Source organism: Capsicum annuum, chromosome 12, assembly GCF_002878395.1.
Source record: "Capsicum annuum cultivar UCD-10X-F1 chromosome 12, UCD10Xv1.1, whole genome shotgun sequence".
NCBI lineage: Eukaryota > Viridiplantae > Streptophyta > Magnoliopsida > Solanales > Solanaceae > Capsicum > Capsicum annuum.
In genome coordinates this window covers 144620961-144640573 of record NC_061122.1, presented here as the reverse complement: position 1 = coordinate 144640573, position 19613 = coordinate 144620961, and the positions used below count along the sequence as shown (strand labels likewise).

The 19613-nt window shown below is 30.5% G+C and overlaps 1 long non-coding RNA gene across 1 annotated transcript; it reads right to left on the bottom strand.

The window, feature by feature from the left end:
- Positions 1-2475: 2475 nt before the first annotated feature.
- Positions 2476-9651, bottom strand: LOC107849974. Its single transcript, XR_001668362.2, has 4 exons — positions 9319-9651; positions 4846-4936; positions 3576-3650; positions 2476-2820 (listed from the first exon to the last, which is right to left on the bottom strand). It is a non-coding gene; the product is annotated as an uncharacterized LOC107849974 (long non-coding RNA).
- Between the last annotated feature and the right edge of the window lie 9962 nt (positions 9652-19613).

The window sequence follows — 19613 nt, the reverse complement described above, 5'->3', positions numbered from 1 at the left end:
ACGTTCAGTAACCCCATTTTGTTGTGGTGTACATGGATAAGAACGTTGTGAGACAATTTTTTTTCAAGCAAAAATTTTTTGAATTCATAATGCATATTCTCCACCAGAATCAGATCTTAATATTTTGATGCAAGTAGAAAATTGAGTCTCAATATAGGCCAAAAATGTCTTGAATATGGAAAATACTTCAAATATACCCACATAAATCGACTATAATCATCTATAAATATCACAAAGTACTTGAAATGATCATGAGAAACAATTGGTGGTTCCAAATATCACTGTGAATAATATCAAAACACTTTGTAGCACGACTACCAAAATTAGGAAAAGGAAGAATTTCACTTTTGCCAAATTTACAAGTAGAACAATCAAAAGAAGCAGTGGAATTTTTTTTTCTATTCCCCAATAAACAAGAATTTGATAAATAAGACAACATCATAGAATTTGGATGTCCTAAGTGCTTATGTCATACCTCAGTCTTTCTAGGTGTAGAAGTACAAGCAAATGATAGAACATGAGGAACGAAAAAATGTGTAGGAAACAATCATCCAATTTTAGGCCCCTTCGCAATTATTGTCCTTGACACCTGATCCTCTACAAAACAATCATTACGAGAAAAATTCACATCACAATTGTTATCTATCATTGTCCAATTGAAATAAGATTAGTGAAGAGCTTTGGTGACACAAAAACATTCCTAAAAGTTTTAGTAATATCCCCAACCTTAGTAATGGGTAAATTACTAACATTGGCAACTTGAATTTGTGATGGATCATGATACTTACGAATATTTTTTAGCATTCTAGCTGAGTTGGCCATATGATTGGAAGCGCCAGAATCAGCAAGCCAAATATTAGATGCAAGATCATTACCTTGTAGCCCCAAAGCTAAAAAGGCTGACATGATCATTTGTCTTACTATTTCTGGAGTAAAAACTTGTCCCGAAGATGAGTTCTCAGTAGTGAAATCATTTATCCCAGCTTGAAAAGCATTGACCTTACGGTTTTGAAGGCGTATGGACACTCTTTGATAATATGTCCTTGTTGTTTGCAATAAGTACAAAACTTCCTATCACAATTGCTAGCAATATGACCATATTTTTTGCAACTGTAGCATTGAGTTATAGTCATATCCCTACTCTTTCCTTCACCTTGGGCAGCAAATGCAACAACAACATCATCAACTTGCTTGAAAGCATTTTGTGTGACAAAATACTGCTCTTCACGAAGTAATTCCCTAAAACAAACATCCAAGGAGGGAGACGGGTCACGATTCATCAAGTTAGAGCGAACACTCTCAAACTCGAAATGTAACTTCAGCAAAAATTGGTCTAGCTTTCTTTGCTCATGAACTGCCTAAATTACAGAAAAAGATTCGATAGGTATTATGGCATAAACAATATCTGTTAATTCAACTCATAAATTTTGAAATCTAGAAAAATAATTCGAACGAATTGATCTTTTTAAGAGTAATTAGCAATTTCACACTCTAACTGAAAACTTCTTGCGCTATTGTCTTGGTAGTAAAACTTTTGTAAATAATCCCACATGGCCTTAGCAGTCTTGTAAACCCTGAGATTAAGAACAATAAGAGGTTCAATTGACCCCAAAAGCCATATCATCACCCGAGCATCCTTAATCTAGCATTCACCTAACTTTGTAGGATCGATAGGAGCAGGGTCGTTTCCTTCTATATGCCCCCGTAGTTCTTTTCTGGTGACATAATTGAAATTGAAATTCCCAAGAAGAAGAATTTTTTTCATTGAAGCGAACATTGAAGAATTCAAATTGATACAAAACCATGTTCTTGAATAGCTATAAAAACGAGAAACACTGTGACTCAAAAGACAACCAGAATGACCAAGATCAAAAGTCCAAGATGTTGACGAACCATCAATACAACAAAAATTTTCAAAAAATTTAAATGAACCAAGATGGACTCTATGAAACTAGACATCCAAAAGAAGGCTCTAATACCATGTCAAATTTGTGTTGAATGTCTCTCAATGTTAAAAGTCATGCCATTAAATAGAAAATATTCAAAGATTACATCCCCAAATATCTTCCTTTCCTATCCATAAAGATCAGTTACTCTACCCCTTTGAATCCGCTATTGTATCCCTTATAATCTACTATTCTATGTCTTTAATTTCTACATCATATCTCTATAATTACAAATACACTATAATATGTAATTACAGTAATTACTACTATGTAGAAGAGTGAAGAAACACATAGGAGTTCGTCAACATGTGTGCTTTTTGTCATTCTTCTATATGATAAGGGCATTTCTGTCATTTTATTAGTACTGCTATTTTAAAGATACTATACAACTGTGCTTCATATGGTTGTACTTTTTTCAATTTTGGACAAAAAGATAGAGCATATTGTACTTATTATTACTTAGGTAACTGTCACGATCCAAATGACCATGAGTGGCACCCACACTAATCTTCCTGTGGGAGAACCATCTAAACCGAACCATTACCAAAACACTTAGTCAATATTAAGATGATATTATTATAAAATCAATATATTAACCATAATACAAGACTAATCGTTATTAATGGGGAAGTCAAATAAACTACCTACTCAAATCGCCAAGACCCGAAAGTCATCGTACAAGAACTACTAACAAAGATCATGTCTAAAGAGATTTCTCAAAATAAAGTAAATAAAGAATATTTCATTGCCCGAAAGATGGACAAGAAAAAATAAGATGACCCATGGAAGCCTGGAGATGGAGTGCTCACCCTTGGATCAAGATCTGCTATCAAACTCTAGAGGTGAGATCATATATGAGCCTCTAGAACAATTTCTGCACTCAACAAAAGAAGAGTGCAAGGTAGTATCAGTACAAACCACTATGTACTGGTAGGTATCATAGGCCAACTCAATTTAATAACATGTACACAACATAAATCAAATAATAAGTAGACAAGCATTGTCACATAACAAATATTCAACGAAATAACAATACAGCAATAGCAGGTCAACAATGCTCACAAACTAGCCACATAACTATCAAGAGTATCAATCATATTGTAAACATCCACCAAATCAACACAAGCATGTACACACATGCATGGGACTTATTTTTGCCCAAATAGCCATGACCTACAGGGAACAATTTATGTTCATGTACCATACCGTCGTGGTACCCGATCCAACATAAATATAAATGTACCAGCGTGGTACCCGATCCAACATAAATATAAATGTACCGGTGTGGTACCCGATCCAACATAAATATAAACATACCGGCGTGGTACCCGATCCAACATAAATATAGACATACCGGCGTGGTACCCGATCCAACAGAAATATAGACAAGTATTATCAATATCAATTTACACAACCTCACAGCATACAACACAATGTACCAAGTTTACAAGTACACTTAAAGTCATAAGATAATTCCATCGGGTAAATTTTCAATAAATATTTATACAAGGAGCAACAATCCAAATATCAACAATTTCAAGCATGTCCAAGTACCAATCAACAAGTATTTCATTTAAGAGCATACACACAATTAAGTCGAGTCTAAACTCCAATTAAATCGTAACCTACCTCAACCGAAGAATTCAAATACGAGCTAATTTGCAAGGGTCTTTTCCTTCCGTGAAGTCTCTGAATGATCAAAATCTGTTCCAATACACATCCTCCATAAGATTACGGTTCCAACGACATGAACGATCAAATCTCATGTTAACCGTGAAAACAGTACTCCAAATCTAATTTCACAAAAATCTAACATAATCTCATGTCCTATTCACGAATTAATTAATGGTACTAACCGCCAGAACTAATATTTCTTGAATCGCTAATAGTAATTTACCATTAAAAACACTTTGGCATCATTATATTATAATTGCTAACCATATAATCTACCTAATGTATAATAACACACAGAACTACATAATGATCAATACTAATTGATTAGTTACTGTCCAGCGCAATAGTTAACATTCTTGACATCATTAACCCACAATTGTCCATGTTACTCATGATACCATTAGGATTTAACACGATTAATTTAATCTACCTAATTCTAATGCACCATAAAGTTAACACATATGACCACCTTGTGAATCCCACTTCAACAATTTTAATACCCTAATCACATCAATCCTTTACCCGTAGCAATGTTAATGAGAAAATTCAACTCACCTTTACTCCACCATTATAGATATAGCATAGTAGGTATATTCAATCATAGGAAATAATTCACACGCACTCCTTACCTGAAGACTTCGCAACTTTTCCTTCAAACCTGGTGAAAACTGAATTGTCGTGCCATTTTTTTCTTTTCCTCTCCACCTTTTTTATCTATATTGCTATTTTTAATTATAAATGGTAAACCTAATCACCTAATTTCATCCTTATATTAACCATATAAGTAAATAAATTGTCATCTTGACCCATTAATTCACTAATTAAAATAATATCTAACATATCCAATAAATTCTCAAATAATTTTCGAAACCTCAAAAATAAATTAAATATTTACATTGACTAAGAAGTGTGTTCCAAACCTACTGAAAATGTTAAAACACTAACCCCAGGTCGTCTTGATCAAAAATTGACTATTATCAAGTTTAACTTTATTAAACTTAAAGGACCCAATTAATGACTTAAATCGCCTCTGAACACCTCACGAATCGGTACTACAATCATGTAAGTCATAATTCATGCATATAAACTACCGTGAGAACTAAAAATAGTAAAGATGAAAAAATTTCACAAATGACCGGGAGGGTCGTTACATCAGATACCAATTAAATAATCATTCGTCCCCGAACGGACAAACAAGAAGCAAGAAGGAAAAATAAGGAATTACCTGAGTTACCAAAAAGATGCACATACTTGCTATGCATGTCTACTTCGGTCTTCCAAGTGGCCTCCGCAATAGGACGATTCTTCCACTGAACCTTCACAGATGTAATCTCCTTAGTCCTCAACTTATGAACAACCAAATACCTATCTGAGCCTATGCGTACCCCCACCACTTCAGACTCGAAAGGTTCAATCAGTATACAATAACATAAGGTATATTCTTTACCCATATATATGCAACCGTCCTATACAAACTGATAAATATATGTGCATACTGGTGATAGGCGATGCACATGTAGGAATGAATGCAAAGTACACAATCAATATTACACCTCATTATAATTGTCCTCATCAGGACCATCATCATTGTAATCAACCTCCGGCCTTGTCGGATATCAACACATCATCAATAGTATCCTCCAGCCTTACCGGATATTAATATCATCACAATAGTATCCTCCGGTTTTATCGGGATCATAATAGTGTCCTCCGGCCTTGCCAGGTATAAACATATCATCATAATATTCACTACCAAATAACATACACTAACATACTCATAAAAAATAGTCATATCACCATATCTATCTAGTCAATACTTCCCAACTACTCGTTATTAGCTAACCAACACTTATTATAATAGAATCACTAGTTCGCTAGTCATCACATAACCTCTAGTTATTAGCCTAAATATTACCCTTCACATAATCCTTATTCACAGGATAGCAACTAACCACTATTTATTTAATAGTCAACATCTAACATCCAATCAAGGTTCACCACTAAACCAAAACCGTCACTTATCCACCATTCATTATTATTAACTAGTCATCCTATATCCGTTAATCATTACTAGACAACACATTATTACTTGTCATCTAACCATCTTTTATTAACTGATATCATTCATTATCTAACCATCGTTTACCAACTAGTCCTTGCTTAACTATTCATTAGTTAATCATTTAACAACTATTCAAATTTATTAACTAGTCACCTCTTATTACCAAGATCTCTTGTTATCTAACCTCATTAACACACAACTCCTCGTTTATCGACTAATCAACATCACGAACTTAGTCATCAATATCAACTAATCTTCACCTATGCTAGACCTGACCTCACCATAAGTAAGCATTAACCATCTCTAACTACCATGTTTCAACTAAGCAAGATTTATTAACCAATACATTAGATCCTAGCCATACAAGTGGTATAATCCACTAATAGACAACTAGTTACCACATAGTTTAACCGTTAATTAGGCAGAACAATCGTAAGATCATATTTCAGTTACAATCACATCAATCACCAATATAATACTCATGAATGTACCAAATTTGTGCATGCCATCACCAGTATCCAATCAATAAAGTCGTAAGCAATATATTACATCTTCCTCCATCCCATACTAGAGAGATGTGTCTACAACCATATATGCATTCATAAATTGTAATTGTATTCTTTAAACTGATAAACACTCCTTGAATATTCAATCATTATCATAACACAGCCCTTGACCCATTAATTTATCTAAAATAGTCACAACATCATAATCACAGCCTTAGGCCCATATACATATCCAAAATTCATATCGATAATCATATTTATAAGTTGTAGCATATCTTAAATCATCTCACATATAGGAGGCATAATATGGATAGACATGTAATCGTCTGTAGGATATCTTATATCGATAGGTCAGATGCCATGACTACGGGGAATATCACCTTTCTATGGCAACCATCAAGTCTAAGAGAAAAAAGTATCTCTAAATGCCCAATATCACTTCCATAAAAAGTATCATGACTATAACTCAAAGGCACAATCCAGGAACATCAATACAAGTTACCAAGTTATGAAGTAACCTTATTCTAAGGTTTACTAGACACATCTATGTCTAATATCCGCAACTAAGTCCACAAGACTTAACATAATATAAGTTTAGGCCTAAGTGGGCCAGAAGATCCACCTCCTAATCCTCAATTTTTATAATTAGGCACACTAGGCCCCAAACTAGGTTAAAGTATCTAGTTCATCTTCTAGATGTCAAGTAAGCCATATTCAAGCCTAAGATAGCAGTTTCGACTAGAAACAAGGTACTCAAGTCAACTGTGCTCAACTTACGGTTCCAAGACTACTACACTAGCCCAATAAGGCCAAATATATAAATCACGCTTCAAATACTAAAATCATATCCCAGACATAGGTTTACATCATAACATCTCTACAACTAATCTAAACTAGAGAGGAAAAATGATAGGATTCAAAAGGGGTATAAACATGTCATTTTTACGGGTCCCAAGCCCGCATCTAAACTCCAAACATCAACAAGCGAGGCCAAGTCATCCTACTCATAATCAAGCCTAACATCCATATCCACACACAACATATATCACACATCATCTATGAAGAAAAATAGGCAGAAGCCAACAATAACCCAAACTTAGAAAACTTCGCATCAAACTTTTTCTCTTCCAAAAGATCCAAAACAATCCTTAAGTGATTTTCATGTTCCTTTTTACTCTTAGAATAAATCAGAATATCATCAATAAAGGAAATCACGAAATAATTCAAGTACGGTTTAAATATCCCACTAATGCACAAAAGACATCACAAGAAACTCATTGTACCCATACCAGGTTCAAAAGCAGTCTTAGAAATATCGTCAGGCCGAATCTTAAGATGATGATACCCGAAGCTCAAATCAATCTTATAAAATATGAATGCACCCTGCAACTGGTTAAATAATCATCGATACGGAACAAAGAATACTTATTACGGAATGTAACTTGTTCAACTGCCTATAGTCTATACACATATATGGTTTTGACTCTTCCAGTGGGTAAGCTTCTTCTCACACTTTTCAATTACCCTATTCCAAATCCCTTTAGACTTTTTTTTGGCTCCCAGAGGCATGCCTAAATATATGGTTGGTAGCTCACCTGCTCTACCACCCAAAATTGCTGCCAAATTGTCCACCTCTGCCACTTCATTTATAGGATAAATGAAGCTCTTTCCCCAGTTTATGTGTAAACCAGAAACTGCTTCAAATATGATGAAAATCACCCTTAGGAACAACATCTGATCCTTCTCTGCTTCGCAAAAGACTAGGGTGTCATTTGCATATTGCAGGTGAGTTATGTCCAGGTTGTTTGCTGCCTTGGTGCCAACCCGAAAACCTCTTATCCAATCTCTTTCCTTGGCCGTCTGAATCATGTTGCTAAGCAAGGTCTAGGGAGGGTATAGTGTACGCTAACCATACCACTACCTCGTTGAGATAGAGAGGTTGTTTCTGAAAGACCGTTGCCTCTAGTGCAACAGATCCAAGTACTAAGTACAAAATAGTGCATTAATCGAAACATAATAAACAATTGGTTTATATTTGAATACCTTTAAAAAATTTTGTGTAATCACGTTTTCATCTAGACCATAGCCCATCAGGTATGCTTTGTGTTTAGTCTACTTCTATTTGTCAATGGAAGGACTCTTTAAGTTATGGGTATTGAAAGATCATGGTGTTAAAGAATCTTGAAATGCATTTTTTTTTAATTATTATAGATGACCCTGGGTTTTTTCATGCCATACCAAACTATAAGTTTGAGGATGATGAAGAGCTATTTTGGTGCATACTTTTTGATTGTACAGGACATTCTTTTAGGACATCCAGAGGACCAATTCGATCTTGGCCTCGATGTTATAAGGATACTGTTCAGAGTGGAATCCTTGATTGCTTTCAGCTGTGGGGGTGAGGATGTGCTCGAATGGAACTCCAGTTACGAGACTTGGAAAAATTTACAAAGATAACATGATTTATTCTATTTTTCTTATTTACAAGCAAAAACGGCACCCATGGTTCAGGTAAGTTTTCCCATTGTGGTCTAAAACAATTTGAACAATTTTATGTGAATTACACACGTGAATACACCTCTAAGCTATAGCAAACAGACCTAGATATAAAATCTAAGTCCAAAACAAAGGAAAGGCGGGTGAACTAAAGCTCTCACTGTGTGCGTGGTCCAGGGAAGGGCCAGATCACAAGAGTCTATTATACACACCTCACCTTACATTTCTGCAAGGGACTATTTCCATAATTTAAATCCTTGACCTCCTGGTCATAAGGAGGCAACTTTACTTGAATAGAATATAAGTTCAACCAATAACAATCAAACTCAATTGAAAGTAAGACCCTAAACTCACCTGATCAATAATTCCAGTATTTCTTTATTTTTTGATAACCATGTTCTCTGGACTAGCTTAGGTGCACCTCTTACTAATTCCATGGATACATGTCACCTTCTACCAACAATAAGTACTGTGTAACTCTTCCACCAATGCTAGGACAGATGGGAAGACATCAATAATTTCAGTAATTTCTCGTACACAAAATCACAATAACTCTGAAAAATGATTTCTTTAATGTTAATAATTTTTTGTAAAAAAAAAAAAACAAACAGCAGCAGCAGTAAGAAAGACAAACCTTCGCAAATTTGATAAAACTTTTGGTTGGCTTCTTCTCCATTGCTAACAATAATTTGATTGAAAAGATTTTCCTTCTTTTGTATTTTGGGGCAGCTTTCTTCGCTTCTCATATTGAAAAAATTCGTCAATCGGAGCTTTATGTGAATGCTAGGGGTCTGATATTGTAGAGGGACTGCGCGGTTTGGAATGAGAGATGGGTCGGTTCGGCTTCTCTTCTCTAATTCAAGTTTTTGAAAAAATGGCAATTATTATCCCACTTCTAATTACTGCCTCCGTTTTTTTACTAGTTTTTATTTGTCATTATTTTTTTAATTGAATTTAATTTTTTATTTATCACTTTTAATATATCAAGAAAATAAAAAAATTATTTTATCCTTAATATCAATTATTGATTCTTTAAATTATTTTCAACATATATTACTCTAAACATCAATTAATATGAGTAATATGATAAAATAATCCTAACATAATTATTTTTTTAATGATGTATCATGTCTAAAAGTGACAAGTAAAAGAAAATGAAAGTATTTGATACAAAATAGCCCTTTTACAATTATTGGGTTAATGAGATTAACATTTAATGACTTAAAACTCTTGCATAGAATCAACAATAAGTGGTGCACTGTAAAAATCTATGTATACAATATTAGATTAACTAGTTTAGTCACATATGCCTCACACGTATAATTTTTAATTATTTAAAATTAGATATTTATTATGAAAATTTTTAATAAAATACAAAATTAAAAAAGTCATAACAAGCAATTTTGTAAAATAAATAAATCAAGTTTTAACTCTATATAAAGCAAAAACAACACACATCACAAATAGTAGTAACACATACTATACTAATATTTGGACAACTTTGCAAAAATCAAATTTGTAGATACAGATGTAAATGTAGATGTAGATTTATAGATTGTTTAAATCTTCTTAAAATCAGATTCAGTTAATTTAGAATTCTTAAACTAATGAAAAAAATATTAGTTGTCATTAATTTTGATAAATTCTAATAAGAAAAGGTTTTACCATAAATATATTTAATTAATTTTCAACTCTTAAATATTAGGAAAGATAGTGAAAGGATGATTGTCTAAAACAAAAACTTTTAATGAATGGTAAAAAGTTCAAACGATATTTTTAAGGCCCTTCACACTTTTAATATATTATAGATATAGATTATAGATTATAGATATAGATTATAGATATATATTATAGATTATAGATATAGATCATAGATTATTGATTATTGTAAGTCATATAATATTTTTTAAATTGCATTATATGACAATAGATTTTTTTAACAAAGCTTAATAATGTTTTTATTTTAAAAGAAACACATTAGAAAGGATTGATAACAAATCCTTGATTTTCTCCCTCGTTCCTTAAATAAAGGATTGATCACAAATCCTTAATCCTTAATTTTCTGTCTAATATTTTTGTACTTTTGTTTTCTCACCATGCATTCCCTTCAAATTCTCCATCTAACGACGTAACAAAAAAATAAAAAATAAAAAAATCTAATAGTTGTCTTTTCATAAATATCACTCATATACTTTCCTTAATTTTTTTTATATTTTCTTTTCTTTGATATTAATCCCCATTATTATTTAAGATTGCTTTCATCTCATAACCTTTTTTAAGATTATTGAAATTCACATTTTCTCAGTATTTTCATACACTGATATTTATTTTTTCCTTATTTCCTTGAAATATAAATTTATTCTTGAATCAAATTGTATACATTAGTCAACGTGAATTTCATGTTTTCATTCATAAAATTTTAATTTTTTTTTAGGAAATAACGAATTCAATAAATAACTTTTCATACACAGCTGATACAAAATCGTTGTTTGAAGTTTTATTGAAATCATGTATTATACTTTTTTTATGTGTATTTATTAATAAAACAAAACAACTTGATAAACAACTAATAATGCCGAAAGATATATCAATATTTATAAAATTCAGAACTTAGAAAATAAAAGTATACCTAAACTAGTTAGATTTAGCATATTTTAGACACAATCCATACATAAAACATGTTTGTATATATCCGTGATTTCTTAAAAATGAAAGAGCAAATCTGATAAACAATTTCCCATTCATGATTCATATCAGTTTGTATACAAATTTCTTACATACAGACATGTAAAAATAAAAAAATTAAAGATACATCTCTCTCTTTATATATACTAGTTTAGTGTACGTACATTACACGTGTATTTCATGTCAGATATAAAAGATTGCATATAAAAAAAGTACATTTTCTTATATTGCAATTGAAGTTGTAATATATGTAACATTATATTCATGATTTAAATGGCAAAAATGTTTGTTTCTTCTAATTTGAGTATATGTTGGTGGACCTGTATGCCACATTAATTAATTAACACCTCTTTTATAAATATAAACATACTAAAGATTGAACCAAATCTACCTTGAAGATTGCTCAATGCGGTGTTAAAATATTTCTAAAGTCCCTCAAAAAACACATCTTCAGAAAAGCAACTTTCTATCTAATCTCATAATCTTTTTATATGATTTTAAACTACATGTATTGAGATCACCGTTAATTAATATAAATATATAAAAGAACAATAAATTATCGAAAAATTACATTGCCTTTAGATAGAACGACTTTTTTTTAGGTTAATTTTCACGTAATATGTATACATTAGTTTATATGTAATTGTCATAGAGTATAATACATCGTTGTGAGTGTATATGCTTGTATTGCATCCTAAATTATATGTCCATCTTCTCTATCACTCATATTACACTATATCCCAAGACAGTGTCCACTTCTCTTACAACGAAACTGTTCAACCATATACATATACCACAAAAACTAAAATCAAATTTACTTTTTTGCCATTTACATTTCTAAAGGTTAAAAGGTTAATTTATCGTCATATGTTTCCTCAGTAAGTACTAACCAATTTCATATCTCAATAGGTACAAGCTTTACTAAGACATTTAGCTACTATAAATAAAATTAAGAACAAAAATGTAAGAGTTTTGATTTCAAGTTTTGCAAAAGCAAGGACGTGCCACCAAAGTTGTACAAATGCCTAAAGTATCATAGACCCAATAATAGGCAATGTAGAAAACTGTGTGCATTTCTAGATCATGTCGAACTTTTACGTAACAGTTTGAGGTTTGTATAAAGACAACAGTATAATCACTAAAGAAATGAAATAAAATAAAAATTCTCCATGAACAATATGAGATGACAAATCAAGAGCAGATAATAACAACTCCCTGAGTATGGAAAATTCACAGATTTTACAACATCAAAGCAAAGAAAAAACTTCTTATGAATACATGAGATGTATCATACCTTCTCTCGTAAAGAATCGAAAAGTGAATGAAAAGAATTACTTAACTTTTTAAGGCAATCTATATGGGTTTGCTCACACGTGCATGGGATAACCTCTGGTATTATCAGGATCATCTTTACACCATTATCCACATTTAACTTCACCCATTCTTAAGAAGCATCTCAAAAGAACTTGACTATGGATTGCTTGATGTAACTTTTAGACTTGTCCACATTTTTCTTTCCTAGCCAACAAATGAACTTTAGGGAACTGATTTTGTATAAAGAGTGTCCTGAAATGACACACTCAATGAATGATGAACATAAAAGACATTTTAATGTTGTTAAATCTAATAAACACATCTACTCTTTCAAATTTTTTAAATAAATTAGTATAAAACTTTGAGTACACAAGTATAATAAGTTAGAATAAAACTTTATAGTATATATATCAAATTTAAACAACATATTATGTAGTGATGAAAAAATTAAATAGTCTCTATATGTTTATCAAAATAATTTGTACATTTAGATTTTTGGATGAAGTACAAAATCATTGCAACATGAGTAGTTTCATATTTTTTTAGCAATAATACAAAAAATCAAAATTTCATAAAATTAGAATACATGGAAATTAAATAAATTTCGATGGTGAGTATTTGAAAATTCTAGACCAAACACCTTAGAAAACAGCCTGAAACTCTTCTTCCTTTTTTCGCAGCACTATGATAAAAACTTACGAAACAATTAGAACTAAAGAGTTGTCAAAAAAAGAATGAAATATTCTGTTTGAATGGACTAAAAAAGAATGAAGAACAAATAAATTGAGATGAAGTGAGTATTTTTTTCATCCTCCGAGACAATTAAAAAGGGGTGAATAACAAATATCGTGTATTGAATTGGTGCTTCCATATATATGGTTATCCAGAGAGCTATACATACTATAAGTAGAAAGCCAGATTGTAGATGAACATCGTTAGTAGTCTTGTAGACACCATAATAAGACAAGTACGAATCAAGAAAATTAATGTCATATACAAAGGCTTATCTGACGAATCGTGAAAAATTGAAATTGAAGAGTTGTCAAGAAAGAGATATTCTTTTCGGAACGGATTAAAAAAAGTAGGAAAGAAAGGCATTTGTAATGGAGGAGTTTATAACTTACGAAAGAATAAAAATGGAGAAGCAGCATATTCTCATTATTCATCATTATAACTTACAAAATCACGCACATCATGGTTGAAGTCTCGTTCAAGCAAAAGTTAGAAAAGAGTGCATATATTGAAGCCGATCTCTGAAAAGCTTCAAGTGGATTTAATGTTAATGCACATTTAAATTAGTATCCTTAATCAAATTCAATTGTAAAAATTTTCTTATTTGTACGTCATTGATACGATTCTTTGAAAATTAAATAGATCTTAACTATCATGTACCTGATTTAGGAAGAGATATTAAAAAAACAAAGAACAACTTAAAACCTAATTTTCAACCATTCTTCTTATATTCTTTGAACACTTCCTCCGCAAATTGCTTTTCTCACTTGCTATCTTCTCGAACCTAGAAAATAAAAAATATATAAAAGCAAAAGCATATAAGATATTTGAAAGAAAACTAATAGTTAAGACTTCAATAATTGTAATAAATATTGCGAGTAAAAACACGTGCGAAATCACGACAACAACCAATTATGCAACCTTTTTGTTGCTAATCGATAGGTGCTAATAGAATTTGAAGTAAAAATTTTGCGCTATGGACAAAACACGTTAGGGAATTTTTCTTTTCTCTATATATAAATAAAGAGTCCAAAATCTAAAAGGAACTCAAATTGCTAAAGAAATACGTAAAGTACTTAGAAAGATTAATTGGTAAGTTGTTGTTGTTATTATTATTATTATTATTATAAATACATCAACTCTCAAACTAAAGATCCTAAATAGTAGGAGTTTTGCAACAAAAATTCACGGATTACTATATTTTTTACATAGATTTTTTTCCTTTATTTACAATTTTACTAACCTGCTCCTTTACCTATTGCAATTTTACTTGCTCCTTTACCTATTGCACTTATTTTCAAAATCTTCTTAAAATCAAATTTAGTTGAGTTAGAATTTTTAAGCTAATGGAAAAAGTATTAGTTGTTATTAATTTTGATAAGTTTTCATAAAAAAAGGTTTTACCATTATTGTAAATATATTTAATTAATTTTCAACTCTAAAATATTAGAAAAAAAAATAGTGAAAAGACGATTTTGTTTAAAACAAAGACTTTTAATGAAGGGTAAAAAATTCAAATCACTTTTTTTAGGCCTTCACACTTTTAATATATACTAGTTTAATCGCACGTGCTTTGCACGTGTAATTTTTAATTATTTAAAATTAGACGATTTTATCTATAACGAAAATTTTTAAAGAAGTTTAAAAAGTTTAAATCACTTTTCAATGATCTTTCACACTAATATAATAATATAAACACAAATATTTTGTAGAAAAATAATAAATTTCCTTTTACTGCTTCCATGAACTTGAAACTTTCATCTATTAGTATTTCTATCTTCGAACAAAAATAGTCATTTGAAAGTTTTAAATTTTTGCCTTTTTCTGAATTTTTTTTTTCTATTTGTATTATAAAAATGTATTAATTCATTATCAAGAATGTATTAGACACTTGAACTCATAAATGTTACCTGAAAATTTTAATCTTTGTTGAACTTAAGAGTTATGGTGTGATCAAATCAATAAAATTTAAATGTAATTATAATTTGAAACTTAAAACCTTTAAAAATTTGGTACTTCTTATATTTTTCTTATTCTTAGAATCAATTTTAGCTAATTTAGAATTTATTGCCTTTAATTTTGATGACTTCTAATAAGGAAAAGTTTTAGTATAAATATTTAATTAATTTTTATTCTTAAATATTAAAAAATAGTGAAAGATGATTTTGTCTAAAGCAGAAACTTTTAATGAAGGACAAAAAGTTCAAAGAATATTTCTAGATCCTTCATATTTAGTATAGTATAGATATAGATATAGATTATTATTAATAATAATAACATTATTATTATTATTATTATTAAATAATAGAATAGATGTGTTTTTTCTAACGTAAATAGGTTATTTAAGTAATATTAATCAATTAATTATTAAATAAATTCTAATACTTACCAAACTCTTAAAGCTAAAGTAACAAACTGGTATAATAGCAAAAAAAAAAAAAAAAAAGTTAAACGAAATTTTGTAATAATTACTACACGTCCTTAACATTTAAATTTAAATTCTGTAACAAAATTGGTATATTAAAGTAAATAGAATTTAAGTAATACTACACAGTACTACTTTTCCTAATATTTGGAAAAAATTAAATGTCGTTTCAATGTCTTTAGAAGTCCTTGTTTATTTTACATCATAAGTTGATTTAGAACTATTACCATATTATTTAGGATTTATTAATTTTTAAATTATATTTTTTTCTTATCATATATTTTAGGAACCCTTACCATATGTTTTAAGATTGCTTAATTTTTAAATTATGTTTTTTTTATCATATATTTTAGGACTCCTTAATTATTTAATCCTCCTAATACTTGTTACCACATATTTTTAGGACTCCTTAAATTTTTATCATATTATAAAAATAATAATATAATAATTAGAGCAAAAAAGGTGAAAATTTTTTTTTGTCTAAAGCAGAAAGATTTTACTATAAATATATTTAATTAATTTTTAACTATTACATTAGAAAAAAATATTGAAATTTTGATGACTTCTAATAAAGAAAGTTTTAACCATAAATATATTTAATTAAATTTTAACCCTTAAATATTAGGAAATAAATAGCAAAAAGACAATTTTGTCAAAATGAGGACTTTTAATGAAGGGCAAAAAGTTCAAACAATATTTCTAAGACCTTCACACTTTTAATATATTATAAATATATATGTGTGTGTTGAATTCTAATTTTTTTAAAAAATTAAAAAAAGGAGTTGCTGATGTGGCATACCTCTAAGGCTATCATTGAGATTTATCCTTTTTATGGATTTTTTTTTTTATTTTTTCTCATTTTAAATTTTATATGTTGAGTTCAAAATATCACAACGGCCACCTCTATTGATGAGGTTTGATTAACATACGAAATTAATTATAGTAGTAATGAAAGAAAGTGAAACGGTTCTTACGTTTGAGTTACTTGAAAATAATAACTGCAATAGTTGGCACAACTATGATAATAATAAGGGGTAGTGGAGCTTTCTTATCATCATTCCCTGTTATTGAAGTTGTTTTTATCATCCCTCTCTGTTGGACCTGTTTTATTATCATTCCCTACAAAAAAAAGCTTAAAGTAAGTATAACCATCATGATTCTCGTCTTTAAGTTTAATTTATACTTAGTTATATACATGTCTTTAGATCAAATTGGAATATATTCTGTAATTCATCTGTAGGTGGCGGAACTAATTCGAAGGACACGTCGTTGAAGAAACGATAAGTTTCATAATGGAAATAATAACTAAGCCCTATAATTATTATCATAAACGCCAAGAAAATTTTCTGGACTATATAAGTGCTCATTTCAATTTCATGCAAATTTCAAGATTCAATACAATAGTATTTTGCTCGCTCTAAAATTGAACATTTTTACTTTCATTTTGCAATTGATCAAAAGGTTTGACACTTTATGTTTGAAAATGTTTTGTGTATGCAATAGAGTCAAGACAAATTAAAAGCTTTCGATTACACCAACAAGTATTTGATGACAGATAAAGTGTTCTTACAGAGGAAAAGGAGGTGAAAGAGATAAAAGACATTAAAGAAGAATTGATTTCACAATGGACGTGATCATAAAACGAGAGAAATAATTTTTTAGCCTTTTACAAATTTTTTTATTTTATGTGTTTTCTATAAGATTTTTTTTTTTACACATAAGAGATGTTTAATTTTACTTCTCTTGTTGCACATGTACATAATACATTGTAAGAGGACAAGTGTAATGCCCCGCACTTTCCTAAGCTAGAAAACGAACCGTTGTTCGTATATGTGAAAACCTCAATTTTGTAAGTCATATTTGGGCACCTAAATTACCAAGAGTACCCTAGTTATAAGAGAGCTTATGATGTGTTAAGTGTGATTATATGAGTAACTTAAGGTAGTACAAGCTAAGAGTTTCGAAATCCATCAAGTTTTAGTGTTTGAATTCGCAAGGGTCATCTTTGAATGAGCATAACTTGATAAATATGTGGTATTTCTGCATATTTCTACCCACAAAATTATAAAGAATAGAATTAGCTTTCCAACGATAACAATTTCACCAAAATTCGACACCCGAGCTAGGAGTTATGGCTTTGCAAAGTAGAGTGTGTTGCCTAACCAATCGCACATGGCCACTGGAAAGCATATGCGGCGCCTATGTAAATATAGGCAATATCATATGCGGCGCCTATGTAAATATAGGCGATATCATATGCGGTGCCTATGTAAATATAGGCGATATCATATGCGGCGCCTATGTAAATATATGCGATATCATATGCGACGCATATCTTATGGTTTCAAGTGACTTAAACACTCCGTTTTTGGGTTATTTTGAGGGCAATTAAGTCTTTTGGCACTCCTTACACACCCCTAAACTTAACCTTACGAATTTAATAGATTCTAAACACATCATAACCCTATTATCAGTCTAAGTTCATTATCCAAGAGTACTAAAGGAGAAAAACAACTAGAGTTACACAATCAACATTGAGGGTCCAATCTTTCAACGAATCCGTTACCATAAAGGTATGTGGGGTTATGAACAAGAACACCCTTTCGTTCTTGTGCCCAAAGTTTGCATTATTTTACAAAGATACATGATTTTTACATGTTTTATCATGAATTTGAAGTGATAAATCTTATCCAATGTTGTTGTTCAAGATGCTATGATTATTTTGAATCTTTAGAAAATAAACTCCATGAGTTTGAGATTATTGTTATGATTAAAGGCTGAAATTTTTCAGATTTTTGTATAAATTATGCATGCTTGTGATATAAAGCATAAATGTTGAAATGTTTTGATTAAGTATCGCTATAAGGGTCATTAACCCACATTGAGATTGTTGTTTTGAGAATTTATGTGCGACATGCACCCATGTTTAGACTATTTTTAATGAAGTATAGAAAGATTTGACCTTTTGGTCACAACAGAGTTAAAAGTTCACTTTATGAAACGAGTTACAAATTTTATCATTTATTTAACTTAAGAAATATGAGATTACCCTTAAAGTGAATTTTTCTTGAGATTTTTTAGCATAGTATTGGGAGTAGTATTTAGCACCGAGTTGGGTATGTTACTACGGTTTCATATCCCAGAACTACGTGCCACCGTAGGTTGAGACATTGACTTCCACTATATGTGGAAAATTGAGATAGTGATCACTGAGATGAGATTTTTCTACACCGATGGCAAGGGTAGGACAGCCCTAACCTTACGGGGGCAAGTTGTGGGACATCATGGGTGCTCACATGGTGTATATGTCGGTTAGAAGAACCTCCCAAAGAGTCATCCCTTATTCTTAGATTGATTTTACTGATTTAAAAGAGATTTGAAATACAAATTTATGATGTATTCAATATTCCAGATTTCACTAAGATTGCTTGATGATAGAATAAGAAAAAAATCTTAATATTTGGATTAAGTGTAATAGCTCATGATTTTCAGATTGGCATGTTTTCCCATTCATTGTGTATGATTTCAGATTTTAGATTTCTTTCAAGCTTTATGAGCCATTTACAAATGTCTTGCATGATTTGGAAAGAAAACTTATGACATGATCATTAAATATATATATATATATATATATATATATATATATATATATATATATATATGCATATAAATATGTTTATTTCATGCACCCCCATGTACTCGGTACATATTCCATGGTACTGACCCACATGTTCGCATGTGGGCTACATTTTTCCTATAATATAGGTTCAGGT